Below are 7,549 nucleotides of genomic sequence, written 5' to 3'. Positions count from 1 at the left end.
CATGACAGTTTTCCTCATTTACCGGCCACCTAAACCAAATCCCTCCTTCCTCTCTGATTTTACTGAACTTCTCACACTAGGCTCATCTCTCCCTCCACCTCTGCTGCTACTCAGTGACTTAAAAATCCACATGGACTCGCCCACCTGCAAGCTCTCATCAGAATTCACCATTTTACTGGATAACTTCTCTCTCACCCAACATGTCACATTCCCCACTCAAATTCAAACAGAAACACCCTACATTTGACCAAATAACCAACATCAATAAAATGCCGATCCTGCTGGGAGAACAGCCAGAGAGCTGCAGTCTAACAGCAGAATATCTCTTTACCTGCCACACACATACACAAAGACACACAGACAGACACACCTGTAATATTCTTGTTTTCATGTTGTTGCTGATATCATCAGTGTTGTTCATATTGTTACATTTTGTTGACATGATTGTTGCTTTTATACAAATGTTAACCTAATGTTTTATTGTCTGCATCCTACTGGACTACTGGATGTAAATGTGTAACATGTTTTCCTGTTTATGTGCTTTAGCAATACTGTATATCAGTATGGTCATGCTAATAAAGCCTCTTTGAATTTGAGAGAGAGAGAGAGAGAGAGAGAGAGAAGAGAGAGAGAGAGAGAGAGAGAGAGAGAGAGAGAGAGAGAGAGAAACAGAGACAGAGAGTGATAGGGAGAGAAGAGATAGAGAGGGAGAGAGAGAGAGGAAGAGAGAGACAGAGAGCAAGAGAGACAGAGAGACAAAAAGAGAGACAAAAAGAGAAACAGAGAGACAGAGAGAGAGACAGAGAGAGAGACAGAGAGAGAGACAGAGAGAGATAGAGAGTGGGAGAGAGAGAGAGAGAGCTGATGGTGAGCATGTACGGATATGTGAATAACCTAATTTCTATGTGTGCCATGTAGCCTAAACATCATATCCTGAATGTGATCAAAAACAGGATAATCGTCATAACTGGAATATTCATGTCCATCTAAACACATATGATACAAACAACATGCTAGATCCGTGGGTTCAGCAATAGCAGCGTCCATAGCAACCAGCAGATTATCTACAGCAGTGGCAGGCCGTGTATTTTACACCTGGTTCTTAACACATGAGCATTCCAGAGCTTAGGACCTGCAACTGAAAAAGCTCTGTCCCCTTTGGTTTTCAGTCTGGATCTAGGACAGTCCAAAAGGAACTGGTCCTTTGACCTAAGTGCTCTGACTGGGGTATGTAAAATCAACATATCCGCTAAATAAGAAGGTGCCAATCCATTTAAAGATTTAAAAACAAATAATAAAATCTTAAAATGGATTCTGAGAGCGACAGGCAACCAGTGGAGAGACGATAGTACTGGGGTAATGTGGTCATAGCGCTTTTTCCCTGTCAGCAGGCATGCAGCTGCATTTTGAACTAATTGCAATCGGCGAACAGAAGACTGGTCGAGGCCATAGTATAAAGAGTTGCAGTAGTCCAGGCGATTTGTAATCAGGGCATGTACAACTTTTTCCAGTTGACTTTGGGGTAGGTACAACTTCACCTTCCCAAGAAGTCTAAGCTGAAAGAAGCTTGTTTTTACTACGGCGCTAATTTGTTTATCCAGTTTAAACAAACTATCAATAATAACTCCAAGACTTTTTACACACGGCTGTAGTTAGAGAGTAATGGGCCAAAAGCACTATTTAAATCTGAGATATCGGGCTCCCCAAAAGTTATAATTTCAGTTTTTCTGTCATTTAAGTAAGAAATTTAGTAAGAAAGTAAGTAAGAAATTTAGTGACATCCAATCTTTTATTTCACGTAGACAGTTACTCAGAGCTTCAATAGAATTTGTTTAGGTCAATTGGGATATTTACCTTTTACTGCCAAAAACAAATAAAAACAAAGAGATAATTCATTTTATTATTATATTTGAAATATATATACTGAATGATGATGGTTTAATAATTTTATAATAGTTTTTACCCTTTGAATTGTCCTAACTTTTCCCCCCTATACGGCGCCCCTGATAACATCACTCTCACACACACATATATTGTGTTTGCACCGCAGGGACTCTTGACCCTTGGACTTTTTGAATTTAGAGTTGGTACTCTCCCAGCACAAGAGGAACTTAGAGAAATAATTGGTCCGGACGTCAGTGTTTGTCTCTGATCGATCACATGAGCCATACAGCACCGGCAATTGTCTTTTTAAACCTCTAGCTAACTAATCTGCTGAAAGAGTAATGCTTTATCCACACACTCTTCTCACAGCGTAGAAAGCACATTGCTTTGTGCAAAGCTAGGCTAAACCTGTCCTAGACCTGTCTGTCGAGTTGAAACTGATTTGATCCAGGGAAAGAGGAAAACCACAGACAGTTCCTTTAACATACAGAGAAGTGTCGAAACTACATAAATTATTAAAATCAGGAAGTCATAATTTTAGTTCCTGGAGATGTTCTCCTTTACAACTTCCTACAAAAATATATTATTTTTGTTCATCAGTGTTTGTACCTGAGAGTGTCCAGTCTCCAGTTTGGATCCTCCAGTCCCGCTGACACTAGCTTCACTCCTGAGTCTCCTGGATGATTGTCTCTCAGATGGGAGGGGTTGGAGCTCAGACCTGAGACCAGAGACGTACACCCTTCCTCTGAGATCAGACAGCCTGACAGACTGCAAATACACACAGAACAACACAACAGGAACCCTCTGTCAACACATGGAGCCATGTGTTAGTTTTATGTTTGTTGTCCAGGTACATTTTGATCCAGATTTAGAATAAATCTTTAAAATCATCTGTTCCATTTAATTATTCAACATCAAAAGCAAATGATGAAAAACCCTCATATAAAGTAATTCTCTGTGTCTAATAACTACTGCCCAAATGTATCATATCAACAGACACAAAGCTACACATTAGCTGTTTATCAACTAAAGTTAGTCAGAATTTAAATGGTCATCACTTGAATGGGTTAATGAATCCTGACCTGAGAGTTTCCAGTCTGCAGTGTGGACTCTTCAGTCCAACAGAGATCAGCTTCACTCCTGAATCCTGCAGATTGTTGTTACTCAGGTCCAGCTCTCTCAGACTAGAGGACTGGGAGCTGAGAACTGAGGACAGAACTTCACAGCTTCTCTCTGACAGGTTACATCCACTCAGTCTGTAGAGACAACAGGAAGGAAACAAGTTACTTATATTTAAAGCGCCCATATTATGGTCATTTTCAGGTTCATAATTGTATTTTAAGGTTATACCAGAATAGGTTTACATGGTTTCATTTTCAAAAAACACCATATTTTTGTTGTACTGCACAGCTCTCTCTCACTGCTGCAGATCCTCTTTTCACCTTTGTTTTAGCTACAGAGTAAGACCTCTTTTCTTCTTCTTCTTCTGTACCATCTTTGATTTCACTCGCACATGCGCAGTAGCTCAGATGTAGATCATGTCAGCTAGCTAGCTCCATAGACAGTAAAAGAATGGCTATTTTTTCAACTTCGGTCAGTTACAAGGCAGGATTAGCTGGTCATGGATCCAAACATTTGTAGGCAGAAGAAGTTTGGGGAGTCAATGGTGAAAAACCTTCTGTTGGCCTCACAATGATTTTGGCCAACCATCAGCCTACTCAGGAGGGGGAAGCAGAGCTTAGATGGCCTGTTTGTAGACAGGGAGAACTGCTGACCTGGAATGAGGATACTGTTGGATGGTGGTTCACTTTTTTTTACTTCCCCTTATTGTCTTCTAATCTGACATCCAACTGGCAAACCCACATCCAACATTTGGGAAGAATTTTGAGTTTTCACCAATTTGGGTCAGTAGACTTGGGGAAAAAAGTCTGGTCATGAGCCCACTCACTGACACTTAGCCCTAAGTGTCCAGACTCAAATGGCAGAAGTCTTCTCATGGTAAATAGTGTCCTGACCAAGGTGACACAAACACTTACCAAGGGTCGCTGGTTCTCCAAGGGGGATGTGCAAATGAAGTTACCCTGGAAGGGGCACTCTGAGGCGCATACATCCCAACCATCCCCCTGGTATTCCCAGTTGGAGAAGAAAATTTGGGAAGAATTTTGCCATTCATGATTTTTAGCCTATCCTTTGGCTATGGGAGATTTAAAATGTTTTTTAATGGGGCTAAAACACCAGATAATATTGTGACAAACCAGGTAAATTGAGATCTACATTGGAAGACTGGCTTACTGGACAGCTTTCCGATGTGAGAATATAAATATATGTGAAAAAGAAAGATCCTGAAATAAATTTCAAAACTTCTTTGGATACATTAAAGTTAAAAGATAAATCAGCAATGTTATAATATTATTAACAGCTTACCTCTTTTCAGCAGTGGGTTGCTCTCCTTCAAAACTAATATAACGATGATGTGACCGGTCACTCTTGAAGGACACACAGCTGGGTTCAGGTTCAGCAGAGTCTGGTATTCAGACACAAAAACAGCTGGAGATACAAGCAGCAACTAAAACAAGATTAACACAAAGAAGTTAAATAAACTACACAAAAAACTGGGTTAAAAAGCTAAAACACCAGAGAATATATTGGACCAAACCAGATCCAATATTTACCTAATGTCAAGAGTTGAAGACTGATTTAACTGGACGACTTTCAGATGTGAGAATATAAATGTATGTGAAGAAGAAAGATGCTGAAAATAAACTACAAAAACTGCTCTGGATACATAAAAGTTAAAACATGTTTCAATAATATTATAATATTAACAGCTTACCTCTTTTCAGCAGAGGGTTGTTCACCTTTAAAATTAATATAGTAGTAATTTGACTGGTCGCTCTTAAAGGACACACAGCTCGGTTCAGCTTCAGGTTCAGGGGACTCTGGTCTCTGCTGGGTCCTGATAGAAAAACACATGTATTCAGGGTCTCATGTTCAGGTAAAGTCTCCCTGAATAAAATATAATATTAATATGAATATGTATGTAGGCCTAATTATTAACAATTAAATGCCAATAATGCTTTACTTTCTGTCCAAAACGCAATAAAAATATCTTTAGAAATCAAAATTAAAAGAAGGTAAATATAATATTTCAAAATGTTGTCTAAACAGAAAGATATTTTGAGTGAGACAGGAAATTATTTAGCAAAACTATTCTCATTTCAGTCATCAACTACAATAATTTCCTCTGACAAAATTACAAAAAAACACTTTATTTGAAGGAGTGTGCATGAGACTGACACAAAACAACCCAGGAGGGACATAGTTCCATCCAATGAGACTCGTTCCAGTTTGCTGGATGTTCATAACTCACCTCAATCTTCTTCTTAACATTTCTATTTCCCTTTCCATTACAATTCGCTCCTTCTGCCATTCAAGTCTCTCCATCAATCCTCTCTCCTCCATTTCAAGTAGCCTCTCCTCCATTTTTATTCTCCTCTCCCTTACAGTTCTTTTTTTAAAGTAGTGGTGACTCCATGGACCAGACACACTTCATGGACACACAGCTGTGTTCAGGTTCAGGTTCAGGTTCAGCAGGGTCTGGTCTCTGATGGGTCCTGTTAGAAAGAGAGGAAGACCACTTTTTAATCTCCAGAAACAGAAGCTACTGGAGAAACTAAAAGCTATCAAGGAGGAAATAAAGTCTGAGGCTTTTGACTGAATGATTTCTGCTCTCTGCTCATCCTGCTCTGTCAGTCATTATCTTTCTGGGAGAACAGGAACATTGTAAAGACTTCAGGACTAATGTCATCTTTCTGTCCTCTAATGGAGACAAGACTCCAGGACTAATGTCATCTTTGTACAGAACATTCCTGTCCTGTTCATGAATATAAAGGACATGAAGACACTTCTCGGCCTCCTCCACACATCACTACAACAGTAACAGAGGCATTTAGGTCACTACATTTTATTCTGAAAGGTTCCAGAGGAAACAGTAGAGTCCTGTTGTGTCTGACTTTACGCTGGTGGAGACGACGGTTTGTTTTCTGACAGCAGGAGAAAGGAAATAACTAGAGGCCATCTTATGATGGATTCACACCGGCCGAATCAAGTTTCCTGACTGCAGCCTCACGGTTGTGACAGACAGACCTATAAACACCTGGCAAAGTATTTAAAACCTCCTCTGTAGTAGTTCATGTTACAACATGGAGATTTATCTTCAACACAAGAGTCGTCCAAACTTTCTCCGGAAATAAGAAGTCAAGTAGAAACATTATATTTAACTTTACAGAGCCAGAAACTAACCCTGAAGAGGCCAAAGACTAACGTGTTGTTAAAATATCAAACAGCAACTTATAGTTGCTTCAAACAGTCCAAAGAGTTGACAGAGAAGAACTCAGGTGAGTTGTTTCCTGATGAGTCACAGCCCCACCTGTCAGGAAGCAGATTTTCACAATAAGAGCTTTGTTTCTTCTCTCTGCGTAACTGTGGTTGTTGTTGTCAGTGTCTGTTTGTTCTTCCTTTGTCCCGTGAATGCAACACGGGGAACTTTCCACACGTCTGTGGAGGTTATACACACACACACACACACACACACAAACAAACACACACACACACACATACACACAGACACACACAACATATTTTAAACAGTGCCAGATGATGTTTAAAGAGTTTAAATTAAAGTATATTTTAAACGTTACAGACAAGATAAATTACATACCACCTTGTTTTTCCAGATTCTCTAGGCATGACTGTTCATATTTCCAGTTGTAGTTTGAATTTAAAAATTAAAATCAATATTCACAAATAAAAAGTGAAAGACTTCCGTACTGGGCTGCTCTGATTGGAGGGTTTCTCACGCTGCAGCTCGACCTGGAAGACCTCTGGGACACCGAGACATCCTATCGTGTGTGTCGACTGAAACCTTTGTCTCTGACAGCAAAACAACAAACCTGTTTCAGCTTCATCAGGAGGAAGAGGAGGAGGAGGAGGAGGAGGAGGAGGAGGAGGAGGAGGAGGAGACAGAATCCTGTAGAACCAGAAACACTGTGACAACAGAGATCAGAGGAGCAGTAACACTTTATAACAACCAGCAGTGATAAACGGTAAATTAAACTTTAGTTAAAAGTTATTTTAACTGTTAACAAACAACGACATGATGAATTATAATGTTACTGATTATTGATAATGTTGTCATTTTTTATTGTAGAGAGAAATACCAAAATAAAGAACAACCAAACTAACCCAAAGTCCCCAGTTTGTTTTCACCTCTGAGCTGGTGATGACGTCATGGTGCCCTCTGGTGGACATCAGCAGGAACTACAAGCAGAGTGCCACCAAACATATTCACACATTAAAACATGTTCACAGATTTTATTAGTTTCATTTCGTTTCAGAGAATTTAATTCTTTAATTCGTGCAATCCCAAAAGTTTAATTCTACTTATAAACAATGACTTAAGTTATGGTGCACACGATATATAACACAGCCTTTACTATCATTGGATGGAATCAAACTAACGCACATTAAGTGTAACAATAAGCATAGTCGCTGAATTATTAGAGAAAGAATAACATTTTTGTGGAAATCTAAAATTGAGAAGATAAATTTGAAAAGGGCTTGGCTTCTATTCAATTCAATTTCAATTCAATTTTATTTATAGTAT

Source organism: Perca flavescens, chromosome 3 (genome assembly GCF_004354835.1).
Source record: "Perca flavescens isolate YP-PL-M2 chromosome 3, PFLA_1.0, whole genome shotgun sequence".
Lineage (NCBI taxonomy): Eukaryota > Metazoa > Chordata > Actinopteri > Perciformes > Percidae > Perca > Perca flavescens.
This window is presented reverse-complemented; position numbering follows the sequence as displayed.